General features: G+C 39.5%; 2 long non-coding RNA genes across 2 annotated transcripts; one reads left to right on the top strand and one right to left on the bottom strand.

Annotated features, from left to right (window-relative positions):
* Positions 1–952: 952 nt before the first annotated feature.
* On the top strand, positions 953–5,277 carry LOC136432168 (uncharacterized). The gene is made up of 2 exons (XR_010755462.1): positions 953–1,166; positions 2,655–5,277. It is a non-coding gene; the product is annotated as an uncharacterized lncRNA (long non-coding RNA).
* LOC136432167 (uncharacterized) lies at positions 3,238–6,330 on the bottom strand. The gene is made up of 2 exons (XR_010755461.1): positions 6,096–6,330; positions 3,238–5,339 (listed from the first exon to the last, which is right to left on the bottom strand). It is a non-coding gene; the product is annotated as an uncharacterized lncRNA (long non-coding RNA).
* Positions 6,331–19,712: the final 13,382 nt, after the last annotated feature.

The following is a 19,712-nucleotide window of genomic DNA, read 5'->3' as shown; positions in this document are numbered from 1 at the left end:
TTAACGTTTATGTGGTAACGAGTTGCAGTAAAACAGGAGCCAATGCGAAATATTAAGCCATTTGATGGTGTATGCGTTTGTATGAAAATATGTCATTTGCTTTCTGTAAAATACATTTTGCATCTACAGACACCCAGCTATTTTACTTTAAGGCTACAGCCTTACTATGGAAGACAGGTGCAGACCTGGTGGTGAACCCTTTGTGCATTGCATGACTAGAATATCATTTTCCAACCAGCTCTATCTCTTTTCAAAGGCTTTTTTTGTTGCTGTTTCTATTTGATATGTGCTAGACACGAACGTTGACCTTATTGCTTCTTATCGTCTTATGATTTACATTTATGGTGTATTTTCTATTTTCATCAAATAAAGGTTCTCCCAGACAAGCATCGAAACTAGTACTCCATGTCTACAAATCGGTATCACCACGGAATGAATGTGAGCACTCAATTTCTGTAGATAGTATGTAGATAATCAAACATTGAAGAATCAAAATTTCATCCTGTGGATTCTACAGTTGCTTTGAAAATCGATTGCTTATTCAACCATACTCATTGCTTTGCCCTTGACCTTATTCTGCAGCTTCATTTTCAATCACTTTGTTAAGTTTAGAAAACTCTCTTTCTAACTTCTAACGCATGCCGCTCTATCTTTAGCGCACAGATCAAAGAAGTCCACCGACTATATGCATTAACCTCATATACAGTGAAGTGGTCTACTTATCCATGCTTCGGTATTCATAGCCCCGTTTAACAGCTCTGAGAGATAGGCAGGCATGGAATTGGGAATGCTTTCAGCATGAGCCAAACACCCTGCACAAGTCTGGTGGCAAAGTTGACAACGAACGCTATATACCTTCTCAATCGCTACAGATCTTTTAAAATCGATCAGTTGCATTTTGGAATCCCTCTAGTTCTAGTTCTATTCTTTAGTCTGTAAACCCCCTAATACACCCTATTCACGCCGCGGCCATGTTTACACGAAAACGAGGCTTGGCACGCAAAAAAACAAAATGGCGGCGGCGGTCTCGGATGGACCACGGATGGACAAAGTACCTCGGAAATCCCACTCTATCGTGGATGGTTTAGCTTTTAACAACATACTACGCGCTCTACAGAAGAAAGGATACGCAAACTTCATCGAAGAAGATGTCTACGATGTCGAAGGTACGTGGTTTTATGCCGTTTTCTTGTGCAATTTGTTGATAGCGAGGGCGCACCGTGCACGATGTTACTATTTTGATTTAAAGTATTAAAAACTGTATCGGCGCCCCGTGTCGGTGGCCAAGCAACATTACAAACATGACAAACGCTCGTCAGCGATATAGTTGGCCCCGCCTCACTGTAGCCCCGCCTTAGTTACTCTACTCTACTCTAGATAGTCCGTGGCGGCAACCACAGGCGGCAGAACTCATGGCCAATTTTATTGCTGGAGGGCGTGTGTAAAACTATTATGTGTTGTTTAGAAGCCGACAAAGGGCGCCGATATCTGGTACAGTAGCCTGACTGATGATCGCGGAACAACATCTGACCCAACCGCCACCCACTCCCCATAGCACCGTGCCCTCCATCGTAGCTAGAGTTGATTCAGCCAGGTAGGAACTCCGGTTCCAGATTGTCATAATTTAGAGTACTGGTTTCTGGGGATGGTGCTGCCAGAGCTCTGTAGTCGGACACCACCTGGTATTGTTTCATATGGCAGTACAAACTCTCCTTCCCTGTTTTAGATATATTATCGCCCATCATCATGTTGGTAGAACTAGAAGACATCCATTTACATGCTCAATAATCCCTTTTATCGAAATACAGTATGTATTTTATATAACAGATTATCAGCATATGTATCTTACTAATGATATTATTGCTTGAATAAAGACACTGACAGTAGATATGATAAAGCATTTATATCTTGGTACTACAGTAGACCCCTTCAGCATTTTGTTATTCTTATTTTGTACTACATCTTGTAATGTGTACATTTTATAGTTATTCAAATTATTTCATTCGTAATAAGAATAAAATGTTGTGATGAAACTCCATGTACATTTCACTGACTATAGTTGCGAAAATACAACTCATTGACATTTTGATATTCAAAATATTTTGTCTGCTAGAAGGAGATGACGAATGCAAAATTGCAATAAAGGCTTATCCCTCCAAGAGAAAAAACAATCTGCTCTATAGTATAGGCTGATGGTTTGTGGAAATGATCGCTCCAGAAAAGTTTGGTTGTTGATTGAATTCGGGCTTGTATATTAAGCCAGACTTGGTTTTTCTTTCTTAGTTTCTGTTGTTTATACAAATGTTGGATATCTAATATATATACCACACAGAACCATATTTGGTGTTTTTTCAAGTACCACTTAAACAGCTCAAGATCACTGTTACTTGAATAGTAAAGTAACAGTTGGTGCACATGAAATTGGATCCCAATGATACTAGTAGTGTAGTTTGAGATGTTATGCACTTTGTTTAATTATTGTGATTTGCTTGTGAATAATCTGTAAGTCTGCAATGCTCGGTGTTTTAAATACTAGTATCTATTTGTGTTCTGATTTACAGGTGACCCCGACACTGTTGGAAAATATAATGTTATGATTTGTCAATAATCTGTAGGCTTATATCTTAAATATCTATTCGTGTTCTTATGTACAGGTGACCCTGACACAAGCTGACCCCATAGCCATACAGTCATCAACATGTGAGTGTAAGGCAGGGAGGGAATGGTCACTGCAGTGTGGAACTTCTCTACACGAACTTGGGCTTCAGTTACTCGTCGCCTCTTGGCGGGCTGCTGTGCAGGCATGACCTTATTGATTTGCAGTGAATCCACAGGTTTGGGAGTTAGGCCATCTGTATGTTGTGAGACTCAGTGGAATATGCCATGTCTGTGGTAAGGAGGTCTTGCTGTGCACTGCTGGAACTGACTTCAGCCCAAGCTTCAGGAGTGAATGTGTCCTGCCCAAGGAATACTGTCCTGTACCAACGCCTATATCTGGTGCATCATTCACCACAGCCTACAAATGCAACCAAAAACAAAAATAACTTCTTAGTGAGGGTAGTGAAAATTGATGGTGACCTTCTCATAAGCCCTGAAACTTGCACAGGGCATATGAGAAGGTCACAATATTGTCAAGTAACTTCTGCTTGGAGCATAGCAAATGGCTTTCTTTGTCCGTATGCAATGTATATGTTGTACAAAACCAACATCCAATGATGAGACTAAACTCAAAAGTCCTTGATGACTGAATGAAAGACATTTATTACAAGATAGTGCTCTTACAAAGTAAGTACGGGTAAATGTTGCAGAAGCACAATTACAGTGATATAATGTGGTTTCTACAAAACTAGCACAGTATGTATACGTATAGGCTCAACTTCTTTTCACTTCTAGAGACATGATCATCAATGGAAAGATGGAGCTTATGATACAGGGTTTATCTAATTGCATAAGGAATATGAAATTTCTGTGCTATCTAAATGTTATCTAGTTATAGGGACTTTATCTTGTATATCATTGATGTATAAATAATAAAGTACATTCTATATAAAATGTTACTCATCTTTTATATTATTGAAGCAAAAATATTGGCTGTTACTGTCCATGCCCTATATTTTAATGTTCCAAACCAGTAGGATTAAAGTAGCATCCAGCATTACTTAAAAAAACACATTAAGTTCTGGTCATAGATCACAAGGTAGTATTAAGGTAAGAACGAAAGGTAGTGTTTGTTGAAAGCAGTATATATAGAATCAATTAATAGATTGCACATATCAGCTTTTGCCCTAAGACATGTGTTTTGAATTATGCAATATGACTATGTCTATGTCATGCATTTATAACTTACATATTTTGGTGACCCGCTTTAAAGCAAATACAGCACTGACATTAAGTGATTATTATTCCATGCTTCATACATTTCACATTATTACAACCAACAGCGAATAGCATGATCAGGTCTTGACTTAACTTCAGCGTTTCTAACCACTCAAATGGAAGAGGCAGACAGTAGCATCAAATGTTAATATTGAGTAGAAAACTAGCACACCATAATGTGATGTAAGCAATACTAGTATACAAAACATAGAGGCATGGTATATAAAACCTCCTTTGTTTATATATACTTGATGAGAGAGTTGAAGGTATGGACTCCAAGCTAGCAGACTATAAAGTGAGACATTTCATAACTTTAAAACAATCTAAAAACAGTGTAAGATCATGGCTATCAAGTACTAATTTTTGTAGTTTATTACATGTTGTCATACATATTTCAGTTTTACCAAGGAGGAGAAAACCTCCTTGGTTTTACATACAATATCAAATAAACAAGAACTTTACTTCCTAGGCAAGGAAGGAAAATTAAGTACTAGTGATGTCTCACAGACTCTTTCAGAGAGATTAGCAAAATGTATATGTATGATATTTTTCGTTCTTTGTTTCATCTGACAGTGCCAAAATAGGTTTCAGATTCTGAGGAATACCATACATTTGAAAATAAATATTGGTAGAGTACTGTCAAAACAAATGAACCAGTTCAAAATAAGGGTCCCAAGTAATTTGGTAAAATTGCACATATGGTCCAAATTTGGTTAATGCATGCAGCAAGTGACAATGGCACTACACCATCAAATATATGATACTCCTCTATTTTTCTGATGGCTCTCTCCACATGGATTCTTAAGCTGTCTACATGTATGTCATCAGTCTGTGAGACTTCGCTGGCACTGAACTTCCCCTTCTTGCCAAGGAATGGTGGGATCACTAAAGTTGCTTGTTTATTGCCAAGTACGTCCTCAATCAAATCCACCAACCCTGATTTACATGTAATTTCCTTGTCAGAAATAGAACCAGTATAAAGTGTGCTTACAAAAGATACACCACCACATGGTGTAATTCCAATCAGACCCTTGAATGTTGTGTGACTTTTATAATGTGAGCTTGGAGTCTGTACCTTTAACTCTGTACAATCAATACAGCTCTTGTCTTTGGGTAATTCTACAGATGACTGGGACAAACCAAATGTAACAGCTAAATCTTTTTTCAGGAAAACCTAATGCCTCAAACGGCACAAGAACATGAAGAACTGATCAATCATAGGGAAAGATGATTCCTTAAAAGCAGAAGTTTTGACATGTTAATATTGGATGAGTGCCTCTACATTTGGGTCTACCTGATCATGGTATTCCCTGCTGGTTGTAGTGATGTAAGTTGACTTATCAGACAATAATATCAGTGTTTTATAGTTTTTAAACCCAGTGTAAATGTTGTCAGATTGTTGATCTGAAGAAAACCTCTTCAAGAAAAACTTCTTCTCCAGCCTCCTCACTTGTGCTTGCAACCTGTCAATTAAGTAGATCATGAATTGTGAAACCACCTAAGAAGACTTAAATCAGAAAAAAAGGTAACAATCATTCAACTCAGCCTCTGCCTGAAGACTAGATTTTAGACCATTTCATTGGAATTTGGATACTTAATGATGAGAAATCAGACAAAACTAGGGATCAACCACCAAATGACATGGATACACATGTTTTTTTTACAAATATGCATGTATCTTATTTACTGTAAAGTTAGTAAAATAGTGAATGTGCTAAGTTCCTGCTAGTAATTCAAATCAGTTAAAGCGAGTGTGAGTCCAACATCACTCTGGACAAGTCAGCACAAGTCACAAATGAAATTATGTTGTTTTGCACAAAATGAATTTGATACGCTCGTGCAGCATAGAAACTTCGTAGACCATTCAAAGGACACCTCCTTGAACATGGTTGCGGTTGCGTATCTTTGAGCACCGGTTGTAGAAATTTCTGGAATTGGACCGTAAGTAAAATCACGGAAGTAAACAAATATCCAAACAAACAGGCAAACTTCGATCCATCTCACTTAGGATAAATGGATCGACTTGAAACTCAGGGTTCACAAGAAGAAGAGTTCTCTGAACATGTTCTCATATTCTGAGAAAATAGGTCGAGATTTTTGCGGCACGGACTTGTCCACAGTGGACCTAAATTGACACTGGCACCGAGTTTACCGCCCTCCCCCCTTCCCCCATGTAACGTAACACCCTTCAAAACATTACGAGAAAAAAACGAGGATACCTTGAAGTTCTTCCCGACATCTCGACGGATCTTCACGATCCATGTCTAACGCAGATCGGGGTCGTGGGGATTTCGTTGAAACGTTAGGTTCTTGCCAGCAGCGTACCGAGAGTCGCCGGTGCAGGAGGAAGGCACGCAGCTGTGGTAGGCCGCCATGATGGATCGATCATGCTTGGGCGCTCTTGCGTGCCAAGCCTCGTTTTGGTGCGAGATGACGTCATACGTGAATAGGGTCTATAGGGGTATCGCACAGACGGGGTGAGGCGCAGATGCAGTGTCTGGGCTACGGGTGTGACGACAGCAGCCTGCTCTTGAAGGTGTCCAGTGAGGGGCTGTCTACTACGTGGGCGGAGAGGTTGTTCCACTCAGGTATTGTCCTGGCAAAGTAGGCGAATTTCGCAGTGTCACACTTGGGTTGAAGGGTTCTGTACTTATGGGCGTGGTTGGCACGGGTACGTGCGTGTGCTGGGGTGAGACGAGTGGGTGGGATAGCAACAAGACCGTTTGTGATCTGGTACATCATAACCAGACGTGCGTCCTGACGTCTTGTCTCCAATGTAATTCTGACCTCTTTGAGTAAATAGTCGACATACACCTTACCTATATCCTTGGCCATCATACCATGATGGCTGTTTCTTCGTATCCGAAGATCAATGAGAAGGTTGTCCTCCATCCATCCATTCACTTATCATCTAGTCTGGGTCACCGTCATTCCATACCTCCAAACATATCTACTGGGTGTGCCCCTTGGCCTCATATGGCTTTCTATGCTCGATAATTGGTGACCATCATGAAATAACTTTGTTCTCACATCATTGACTTTCAAAGCGGTAAGTACCTACTACCGATCGATATACATGCCACGCTTATAAGACCGAAGGAAAGTACTTGTCTCGCAAATGTAAATCTTTCCCAAAGTAGGTGTCCTTACAAGGAACGCAGCTCCTTCAGGCAAAGTTGCGTGCTTGCCGATCCCTATTGATTATCGATACAGTTGTCTTATTGAATTCCCTGGGAGATACATTAACAGTCTGCCCGGATTACGGTCCCCAAAGGAGGGCAATGGGGGGTCACGATAGAAACATTACACTTGGGCGAAGGAATACAGACGATTCAACACAGATAAAGGAATAAAAATGCGTCTCATTGACATGTGCATACCAAGCACTAGTATTCACCAAGGTACATACGTGTTTAAAACAACTGCCACGCTGCCAAATTAAAAGTGAGCCAGAGGGAACATTATATTGTAGTGTGATAAGAAGATGCAAGCACTTGTCTGAAAAGACTATCTATATCATGTGTATTTCATTTTATGTCTGAGAGGTCATTGTGCCAACCTTATCGTACTGGTGGCTGTCAAGGTACGTTCAGAATAACAACGTATAAATCAGCTATCTTACTGATAACGTTCCTTCATTTCCCCATATATCCATGTCTGCTGAGCTATGTTACCTACATGATAAGTCTCTGAGTTTAATTTAACTAGACTAGAGTCTGTTTGCCATTTTTCAAACTACATAGCTTGGGATATCGTATGAATTATCGCCTACTAATGAATACTAAGGCAGTGAGGGTGCACTTCGTCTGTGAAATTATTTGATTAGCTGTAATCATCTAAATGATTCTTCAACATGGATTTCAGCTAAACAACATTTATCCTATATAATCTATCACTGCAGTGCAAAAAATTGGTCAATGTCTACATATAATGCAGGCCGATGTGCCAAACTCGTGACTCTAAATTCTTTGGTCTGATGCTCGTAATTCTACTTTCAGAGCAAACCTCCGGTGACCGGATGATGATGCCGAATCCTTGAACAGAATACGCATTTGGAAGACATAGGGACCGATTTCATCCCACCAGTAGCTGAAGTTATCACAGTACAGATTCAAAAACGCACACTTCAGTCTTGATCTCCCATGAACCTGGACCACTTCTTATGGGTTTAACTCTTGTGTTGTCTCTAGACCACACTAACTTCTTGATTATTCGATTCAGCATGATATCATTCTCAATTCTATTACGGATTATACTTATACACACATTTTACTCAGAACTAAACTTCCCTGGCAAAAAAGAGAACCAAGGCAACAAATTAAGAACATACAGAAAATTCAAACGGGCATATGAAAGAGAAAAATATCTTGACATCGAAAACTTTAGCCATCGCCGAGCCATGGCTAAGCTAAGAATTAGCGACCACCCACTGCATATTGAAACTGGTAGATACAGCCGGACTCCTCCTAGCGATAGGCTATGTGCACTCTGTAATAAGAAGATGAAGTACATTTTATTCTAGAATGCTCACTGTACAAAAATTTACGCATCTCTTTGGTTAACGCAATACAACTAGACCAGAGATATACAAACTTAACAAATGACAAACTGTTCACATACTTGATGTCATTGAATAATCAATCTGTAATTGAGAAACTCTGTGAATTCGTGTACACATGTCTCAAGAAGAGAGGAGTAGCGTGTAAACTTTAGATGTAGATAGAACAAAGAATTGGTTTCCTCATTTTTTTCTGTTATTACAATGCACAATTGTATTACTTATAATGCATCTAGCCCGGAAGGGCATGAACATGCAAATAAACATGAGATTCTATGACCTTCTTTGCATATTTTGTAGATATGTTTGATTTTGTATTGTATAATGTTGATGTTGTTTTTAATGTGTGGCGGAGGGGGTAACTTGTAAGTCTGTGCATGTTTAGCGTTGTGAAGAATTAAATCAAATAATCAAAGAAAAACAATTTCTCATCTAGATCAGTAATTTTCTTACAGTAATTTCTTTGCTAACGAGCAAGAGAATTAAATGATCATTGCCTCTATATGATGATTTAAATAGATTAAATGAGGTTCATTCATGAAACCTTCCAATGTAACATGGGTCAAGTTACTTCGTGACCTGAAACATCTGAGCCGTTTATATGATTGACGTTGCAGCAAATGAGCTGCAATGAGAACAACGTCACAACGAAAATGTCAAAGGTTACGATCTGGATGGTATTCTAATCGCATTTAATAGTCAATGCAGCGTCTGATTGCAAAACCAAAATGTAATGTAGATTCTTTTAACGATGTAGCCGCAAATGTGACCTGAAGGAGGGTAACAAGTATTTTTTCAAGTTTTACAAACGGACGCTACCACCAATCAATTTGCCTTGTAAGGTAATTCCGACGTAGTCATAAAAAATTGTATGGTGACTGACATCTCCCTTTGTCGGGATGAACAGATTTCATAAACCACGAATAGAGCCTGGGCTTTAACTTGCAGTCTGCGCCCGTAATGTTTAGGTCACAATTGGATGAAGAGGCCCTGTCGGGCAGTTCACTGGCTTTTTTTGCATTTTCGGGCGTAACCCCTACGTGGACTTCCCGCGGATACCGGGCTATTTTTTGGTCACAGCCGAGACCTGGGGTGACCTTAAGTCGGACTTAAAATCAACGCGGGACCCGGTAACGAATGGACGCCGTGAGCTAATCGTGCGAACACCAAGAGGTACCTGTAACCTGTAGATGATTGAAGACCATGAAAATGCATTCCATGATGATTTTGAGCAGCAGCTTAAAGCAGCTGTTAAAGCATATCTCACAATTGATGACTGGCACTACTAGGTGCATTAATGTGAAAATTATGTGAATTTGCTGCAAAATTCCAAGAAAATGTGACATAATGTGAATCCGACCATAAATATGTGAAACCCAAAATGTGATTTTTTTTCAAAATGTGAATCGCGAAATGTTATCTTATGTGAAAAAATGTGACCCTTTAAGAAATGTGAATCCATTATGTGAAATCGCACAACCCTAAAACGTGACCCAAAAAAATGTGAATCTGAAATGTGAAAAAATGTGAAGAAATGTGAAAAGGTTTTTCTTCCGCAAACGGCAAAGAGTCAAATGTGAAATTATGTGAGATTCAAATCACATTTTTTCACAGAATCCTGGGAATGTAATTTTATGTGATAATGTTTCACATAATTTCACATTTGCCGGTGTCCTAGCTGATTATGTGATTTTATGTGAAAAAATGCCCAACAGGCAACAGCTTTTATTTTCCAGGAGTTCTCCAAGGTTAACAGTAAATACTGTGTTGATGTAGTAGTCATCTATATATTTATCAATAAGAAATAGATATTAATGCAATTAATCAATCAATCAATCATTCGCGAGCATCAGGAACTAATGCAGCACCTCTTTCGTCACAAGCATCTACCGACGTTCGATCTTTTAAGTGCTATCAGAAGTAATCTCTGGAAATATTTACATTATAATATCATTATCAAGTATGTGTTAAGTGAGCTCACGGGTGGATGCTGTAAACATTTCCGCTGCTGTATGACTTCGAACACCTACCACCTAAAATTACTATCGGGTGCCATGATATTACCCCGGGGGCGGTAAACCCTTCTGTCCCGAAGAGATCCCGGCCAATACACGGTAGACCGGATTCCGGATTAATGGTCCCTTGACTTGAGATCTAAAATGCAACGAGCCCAAGGAATCATACGAGAATCTCACATATGTTCTGATGTTAAACACCTCTATCAAACTTCTTACAGTGTCCTTAACTTAAGAAAAAAAACACCAACTTTTCAAAACGAGACGATTCAGAAAGGTCTATCAGGGCGTGTATTTGTACTTTCTATTTTGAAGTATTTTTCAAACCCTCCACAAAACACCCATTACTCAAAATGTATTACTAGGATGCTGTATATATTGTCATATTATAACATAAATTTTCAGGGGGGCGAAGATTCCCAGGTTTAGAAAACAACACGGAACTAGTAATTTTCTCATCCAAGACTGCCAAACAGATGTTTTTACATGACGTGTGCGAAATCCGCGCTGTGTATATATCTTCCCGAATGAAAATGGTCTAACGCTCTACAAGTCAACAGCAGCCTATGACCTCATACTAAAATCCCAAACATCTTGTGACTTCACAACATATCTTTCTACAGTGTTCCTGACACCCAAAAACAAAACGAAACCATCAACTTATAAATACGAGACGATTTACAATGGTGTGTCCGTGAGCGCATTCAAACTCTTTAAACCGCGCGCGTTGTGTAACTTTCAATTTAGAAGTTATTCTCTCGAATCCTCCACAAAACACCCGTTACTCAAATTGAATTACTAGGATGCTGTATATCTTGACGTATTACTACATGCATTTCAGGGGTGTCAAAGGTTTGACGGTCTATAAAACAACTCGAAACTACTAATTTTCTAAACCAAGACTACCCAACACACGTTTTATTTGACGTGTACAAAATCCTCGCTGTGTATATTTCTGCCCGGATCCAATTTTCCAAATGCTGTACAAGTGGCCCGTAGCTGTCGCGTCACGTTTGGTGCTTTGTCACGTTTGATGCCTAGGCACGGTTTGTGACAGTGCCCGTGTGTCACAAACCGTGCCTGGGACAAAAGCACGGTTTGTGACACTCGGACACCGTCACGAATGGTGCCCAGCCGAGCACGGTTCGTGACACACAGGGGGTCTTATCCCATACTGTGCTTTTGGGCGGAGCTTAGTGTTTTGAGGGGGAGGAGTCTGTCCAACGCGTTTTTTCCCTGCAGCCCGCCATCTTTGTTTTTTTTCGGGGCGCTGGGATGAGAAATAATCAGCGTAATTCTCGCTCATTGAAATACATTTCGCGCTTGTCTTGGATGATTTGGACTTAGAGTTGATGTGGCACAAACAGACGGACGTCTCATCACGAATTTCTACAACAGAAATCCGTCCCGAACCCTTCCATTCACGACTGTGTCCTGAGGCACGGATTGTGACAGTGCCTGAGTGTCACAAACCGTGCCTGGGGCAAAAGCACAGCTTGTGACACTCCGGCACTGTCACGAACCGTGCCTGGACAGTGCCCGGGGCTACAACTTCCCGTAGCATTGATTTAGATCGGGCGAGCTGACTGCCTCGGGACGTCGAAGTAATCGGCAAGTGGCCCGATCCTAGTCTAGATCTGGTTTCCCTGGATAGAATATATTTAGTCGTTCAAATTGTTTTTTTTAGCATCTGTTATAGACACTGTCTTTTTGTGCCACTTCGATTCTAGGTCTAAGTTATTCAATTATTTTACAGAGCGAGAATTACGCTGTTCCTCCTTAACTCAGCGCCCCAAAAAACAAAGATGACGGGGGGTGGGGGGCTACTGCGGTAAACAAAAACACGCTGCCTTATATGGAAACGCGGGCATCACGTCCCGTCAGTCACAGTGATTGACAGCACTTCCGGGCACAGTCTGTGACGGTCGGGCTGTGTCACGTTCTGTGCCTGGGAAAGCATCGTCTGTGACAGGCATCGTCTGTGACGGTATAGTAGCCTTTGATCTTAAACTAGAAATCTAGGTATCTTGTGACGTTACAACGAGTCTTTTTAACTTCCTACAGTGTTCTTGACACCAGAAAACAACACGGAACCATCAAATTTTCGATACGAGGCGATTTACAATAGCGAACGTGTCCGTGAGCGCATTCAAACGCTTTAAACCGCGCGCGCTGTGTAACTTTCTATTTAGCAGTTTTTCTCTCGAATCCACCACAAAACATCCGTTACTCAAATTGAATTACTAGGATGCTGTATATGTTGTCGTATAACAACATGCATTTCAGGGGTGTCAATGGTTTTACGGTCTAGAAAACAACTCGAAACTACTAATTTTCTAAACCAAGACTACCCAACACACGTTTTATTTGACGTGTACAAAATCCTCGCTGTGTATATTTCTGCCCGGATCCAATTTTCCAAATGCTGTACAAGTGGTCCGTAGCCTTTGATCTTAAACTAGAAATCTAGGTATCTTGTGACGTTACAACGAGTCTTTTTAACTTCTTACAGTGTTCTTGACACCAGAAAACAACACGGAACCATCAACTTTTTGATAGGAGGCGATTTACAATAGCGTACGTGTCCGTGAGCGCATTCAAACGCTTTAAACCGCGCGCGCTGTGTAACTTTCTATTTAGAAGTTTTTCTCTCGAATCCACCACAAAACATCCGTTACTCAAATTGAATTACTAGGATGCTGTATATGTTGTCGTATAACAACATGCATTTCAGGGGTGTCAAAGGTTTGACGGTCTAGAAAACAACTCGAAACTACTACTTTTCTAAACCAAGACTACCCAACACACGTTTTATTTGACGTGTACGAAATCCTCGCTGTGTATATTTCTGCCCGGATCCAATTTTCCAAATGCTGTACAAGTGGCCCGTAGCCTTTGATCTTATACTAGAATTCTAGGTATCTTATGACGTTACAACAAGTCTTTTTTAACTTCCTACAGTGTTCTTGACACCAGAAAACAACACGGAACCATCAACTTTTCGATAGGAGGCGATTTACAATAGCGTACGTGTCCGTGAGCGCATTCAAACGCTTTAAACCGCGCGCGCTGTGTAACTTTCTATTTAGAAGTTTTTCTCTCGAATCCACCACAAAACATCCGTTACTCAAATTGAATTACTAGGATGCTGTATATGTTGTCGTATAACAACATGCATTTCAGGGGTGTCAAAGGTTTTACGGTCTAGAAAACAACTCGAAACTACTTATTTTCTAATACAAGACTACCCAACACACGTTTTATTTGACGTGTACAAAATCCTCGCTGTGTATATTTCTGCCCGGATCCAATTTTCCAAATGCTGTACAAGTGGCCCGTAGCCTTTGATCTTAAACTAGAAATCTAGGTATCTTGTGACGTTACAACGAGTCTTTTTAACTTCTTACAGTGTTCTTGACACCAGAAAACAACACGGAACCATCAACTTTTTGATAGGAGGCGATTTACAATAGCGTACGTGTCCGTGAGCGCATTCAAACGCTTTAAACCGCGCGCGCTGTGTAACTTTCTATTTAGAAGTTTTTCTCTCGAATCCACCACAAAACATCCGTTACTCAAATTGAATTACTAGGATGCTGTATATGTTGTCGTATAACAACATGCATTTCAGGGGTGTCAAAGGTTTGACGGTCTAGAAAACAACTCGAAACTACTACTTTTCTAAACCAAGACTACCCAACACACGTTTTATTTGACGTGTACGAAATCCTCGCTGTGTATATTTCTGCCCGGATCCAATTTTCCAAATGCTGTACAAGTGGCCCGTAGCCTTTGATCTTATACTAGAATTCTAGGTATCTTATGACGTTACAACAAGTCTTTTTTAACTTCCTACAGTGTTCTTGACACCAGAAAACAACACGGAACCATCAACTTTTCGATAGGAGGCGATTTACAATAGCGTACGTGTCCGTGAGCGCATTCAAACTCTTTAAACCGCGCGCGCTGTGTAACTTTCTATTTAGAAGTTTTTCTCTCGAATCCACCACAAAACATCCGTTACTCAAATTGAATTACTAGGATGCTGTATATGTTGTCGTATAACAACATGCATTTCAGGGGTGTCAAAGGTTTTACGGTCTAGAAAACAACTCGAAACTACTTATTTTCTAATACAAGACTACCCAACACACGTTTTATTTGACGTGTACAAAATCCTCGCTGTGTATATTTCTGCCCGGATCCAATTTTCCAAATGCTGTACAAGTGGCCCGTAGCCTTTGATCTTAAACTAGAAATCTAGGTATCTTGTGACGTTACAACAAGTCTTTTTAACTTCTTACAGTGTTCTTGACACCAGAAAACAACACGGAACCATCAACTTTTCGATAGGAGGCGATTTACAATAGCGTACGTGTCCGTGAGCGCATTCAAACGCTTTAAACCGCGCGCGCTGTGTAACTTTCTATTTAGAAGTTTTTCTCTCGAATCCACCACAAAACATCCGTTACTCAAATTGAATTACTAGGATGCTGTATATGTTGTCGTATAACAACATGCATTTCAGGGGTGTCAAAGGTTTGACGGTCTATAAAACAACACGAAACTACTAATTTTCTAATCCAAGACTACCCAACACACGTTTTATTTGACTTGTACGAAATCCTCGCTGTGTATATTTCTGCCCGGATCCAATTCTCCAAATGCTGTACAAATGGCCCGTAGCCTTTGATCTTATACTAGAATTCTAGGTATCTTGTGACGTTACAACGAGTCTTTTTAACTTCCTACAGTGTTCTTGACACCAGAAAACAACACGGAACCATCAACTTATCGATACGAGGCAATTTACAATAGTGTGTCCGTGAGCGCATTCAATCTCTTTAAACCGCGCGCGCTGTGTAACTTTCTGTTTAGAAGTTTTTCTCTCGAATCCACCACAAAACACCCGTTACTCAAATTGAATTACAAGGATGCTGTATATCTTGACGTATTACTACATGCATTTCAGGGGTGTCAAAGGTTTTATGGTCTAGAAAACAACTCGAAACTACTAATTTTCTCAACCAAGACTACCTAACACACGTTTTATTTGACGTGTACGAAATCCTCGCTGTGTATATTTCTGCCCGGATCCAATTTTCCAAATGCTGTACAAGTGGCCCGTAGCCTATGATACTAGAATGCTATGCAACTTGTGAAGTTAGAACAAGTCTTTTTTGACTTCCTACAGTGCTACTTACACCAGAAAATAACACGGAACCATCAACTTTTCAATACGAGACGATTTACAACAGTGTGTCCGTGAGCGCATTCAAACTCTTTAAACCGCACTGTGTAACTTTTTATTTAGAAATCTTTTTTTTTCAAATCTTCCGCAAAACGCCCGTTACTCATAATAAATTTCTAGGATGCTGTATATCTTGTCGTATAACAACATGCATTTTTGAGGCAGTCGAAGGTTCGTAGATCTAGAAAACAACACGGAACTATTAATTTTCTAATCCAAGACTGCCCAACACACGTTTTATTTGACGTGCACGAAAGCCGCGCTGTATATATGTCTGTCCGGATGCCATTTTCCAAACGCTGTACAAGTGGCCCGTAGTCTATGATCTTATACTAGAGCTCTATGTATCTTGTGACGTTACAACAAGTCTTTTTAACTGACCACGGTGTTTTCTAAACATCCGAAAACAACACGGATCCATCAACTTTTCAATACGAGACGATTTACAATAGTGTGTCCGTGATTGCATTCAAATTCTTTAAACCGCGGGCGCTGTGTAACTTTCTATCTAGAAGTTTTCTTCTCGAATGCTCCACAAAACGCCCGTTACTCAAAATGAATCACTAGGATGCTATATATCTTGTCATATTACAACATGCATTTAAGGGGTACCGCAGGTTCTCTGGTGAAGAAAACAACACGGAACCAATGGTTTTTCATTAAAAGACTACGTAATAGTTTTTCATGACGTGTGTGAAACTTATAGCTTTTCTTTTTGTAGGTTTTTGATCAAGGTTTTAGTAGTATTAAAAGTGGCGGTGACTAATTTGTAGCTAATTCAGGGAAAATCGGTAGTTATGAAGACAGTTTAAATACCAGGGAAGGGTGGTATGGGGATTTTAAGCAAATATATAGATACGTGCATAGACCATATTGAAACAAAAAAGCAACGTAAATTCTGTACGTGTCTTTATTGAGACAGTCTCACTTTATCCCTGCTTTGGCACATGGGAGTTTTATCTGTGTAAGGTCCAACATGTGTGAAATTCCACCATTTCACACCTTCGCAAAAAAGGAGTTTTATATGAATATCAAAGAGTCGGCTTTGAATGAGCGCGTTACAATAGAGCTGCATATGTACAAGGAGCGCGGCAAGGATTTGCAAAACAGGCGTTAGCCTTTCAAAGAAAAAAACGATTTCTCTATTTTGATGGCAGGAGCTTTGAATGTCAGTGTCTAATAAACAGTATCTATTGTGAACTTGCAAAATGGGAACATACACTAGAGCGTTTCTTGCATTTGTAGATCGTAATCATGTTTGCTTCAGAAACCGAACGTATTTTAATAAGATATAAGATGCAAAGATTGACTTGGTTACTCATTAATTAGGTTCTCAAAAAAACTGTGAGAGTTTGAAACATCTTAGTCATCTACTTGATGTCGGCCATAATGCTTACATTGAATCTTTTACACAGACTGTCTTTTCAAATTTGGCCGAGGAGTTTAAAAAAGATCAGGCCCTTCTTGACTCTCTTAAAATCTATGGTGGGACATGAAGGCGAGGGGCTGGGCGTTGCTGTCAAAGTGTGAATGGGGCGTGACATTAGGTGCTTTCACTTGTAAAGTAGTTAATCAACAACTGAACAGTGGCACACCTTTTGTCAATTGTTGTCTGAATGCTAAATTTTAGTCAAGTCACAGCGCAAAGTGTTATATCGTTTGCAACGCATCTTTTGCGAGCATATCTCTTAAATGTTTAGCTTGATAGACGAAGAAAAGTGAGGTGGAGAAAACAAGCTACCTTATAGCTCGCTTACGAATGTCATCGTTTAATGATGGTTAATTACCATACTTTGAAAGAAAGGCTACATGTGTAAACGCGGGGGGGCTTGTGGTATCGGAATGTGTAGTTAAATACAGTATAGACGTCATATATAAACGTTGGGAAAAAAATAACTACACTTACCTTTTACATATTCTGTCAATTCAAATGTCTTCAAATCTTGTGTAAGGCAATTCACATTAATTTCACATTTAAAAAATGTGAAATTAATGTGATTCGCATATCACATTTTTTCACATTTCGCTTTTTTTGAACATCACATAAATTTCACATTTCTCGGCTTGCTAGTTGTTTTCACATCTTTTAACATTTTGCAGCAGACCGCATTTCACATAACTTCCACATGAAGTCACATTTTATAAAATGTGATTTGATGTAACATTATTTCACATTTTCACCGAGAGCACGTTTCACATAAAATCACATAAACATAGGCGGCGGAAAAATGCACAGGTAGTCACATAACTTCACATAATGGGTGAACAGCCAACTTCACATTTACATAACATATTTTCACATTTGAAAATGTGATTTTTCTAGATCTTTTAGGGTGAATGTGAAATAATGTGACGCAAAATAATAACATTTTTTCACATTTCAGTGTCGCTCTTCAGAAATGTGACCTGAATGTTATTTTATGTAATTATCTGTCAATTTATGTGAAAAAATGGAATGCTGTTGGACCTCAATTTTTTTCACATTATATAACATTTTATCACATTTTCTTCAAATTTTGCCGAAAATTCACATACTTTTCACATTTATGCACCTAGTAGTGTGGGCTAACGTAATGATCGTTAAATGCGACGCGTCTACCTTATAAGCACGTATTAATTCCTGTACTTTCCAGAGCATAGCGTTTGCCTCCAAACCATTCATTGCAGTTTTGATAAGACTTCAAGCTTAACAGACTGTGGCTGAATAATTGTACCCAAAGACAGGAGCAAATTAATAACGACCTGAAGTATTGTGCCTAACAAATTGCTACATTTGTTAAGTGTAGAAAAGTTTAGAGTTTTGCTGAGTAGTTTTTAGCGTGCTCAAGGTCAGTGCGAACGCTATTTTCAATAACGTTGCATGAAACCGCTGATAGTAACGCTTGAAAAGTTCGCTCATCGGCAAAACACGCTAGATATGCATTTCTGGTACAAGGACGACCAGAAAAAGCACAAGCAATCAACTGGTTGTCCCAAAACCCCAGCGAGAGAGCCTCAGAAGATCCATAGACTATCGTGGCCCACTGTCTGGGACAGTCTATCACCAGAAGCACACTCGGCCCCAGCCGTGGCTTCCTTTAAGAGACTCTTAACATTAGAATAACAGAAGTCAGAATTGACTAAAACGAACAGACACGAACCACACATCAGATATCACTCTAATGGATGTTGTACCATGTATGTGTATAGATTTATCTGGACTTTAAATGATGTAAACTGTATCTTCGTTATATATTATGCCTGACCCTTAACTCTTCCCGGGTCACCTCAATAAAAAACGGCCTGCAGGCCGATTTGAGATTCTAATAAGGTTCAAACAAGCTTAGCTGCAGGTGGTTTAGATATTGAGTATTGGACCCTTCATAAGCTCCAAAGGCATCTATCATTTGAAGGATCATGATCATTGGATGTCCACGAGCACGAGCACGTTGGATGTCCATGAGCACGAGCTATAAAGCTATGAAAAAAAAACGAAGTTATATTGCAGCATCAAATCGAACCTCTCGCTTGCCCAAACCTATCTACATACCAGACATTAATCAACCAACCAATTAACCAATCAACCAAAAACTCAATCGATCAACCAATGAGCCAACCAACCAATCGACCAATGAGCCAGCCAAGAAATAAACATCTCGGAGAAGGTACTGTTTTCTATATAACTATAAAAATGTGTATTTCAGATTGGTTGTTTACCATTGAAACTCCTTACCTTGGCAGCGTTTTTTTTTGTTTTTTTTCGTTTTATTCGGATCTCCATTAGTGTTCAATTATTACAAATCTTACACTATTCTTCCTGGAGTCCACATTAAATACATTAAAATCAAAATACATGGAACAAAACAGATACAAATAGACAGTCATGAACAAAATCAAATGTGATATGTACAAGATATCTACAATAGATAGACAGTAATGAACAAAATTAAATGTGGTGCAATAAAGGAGCATGATAAAAAGAGCCGAAAAGAGCATGAGAGGACAGAGGTCAACTTGAAATACATACGTACAT

Source organism: Branchiostoma lanceolatum, chromosome 4, assembly GCF_035083965.1.
Source record: "Branchiostoma lanceolatum isolate klBraLanc5 chromosome 4, klBraLanc5.hap2, whole genome shotgun sequence".
Taxonomy (NCBI): Eukaryota; Metazoa; Chordata; class Leptocardii; order Amphioxiformes; family Branchiostomatidae; genus Branchiostoma; species Branchiostoma lanceolatum.
Note: the sequence above shows the minus strand (reverse complement) of the source record. Positions and strands in the feature narration are given on the sequence as shown.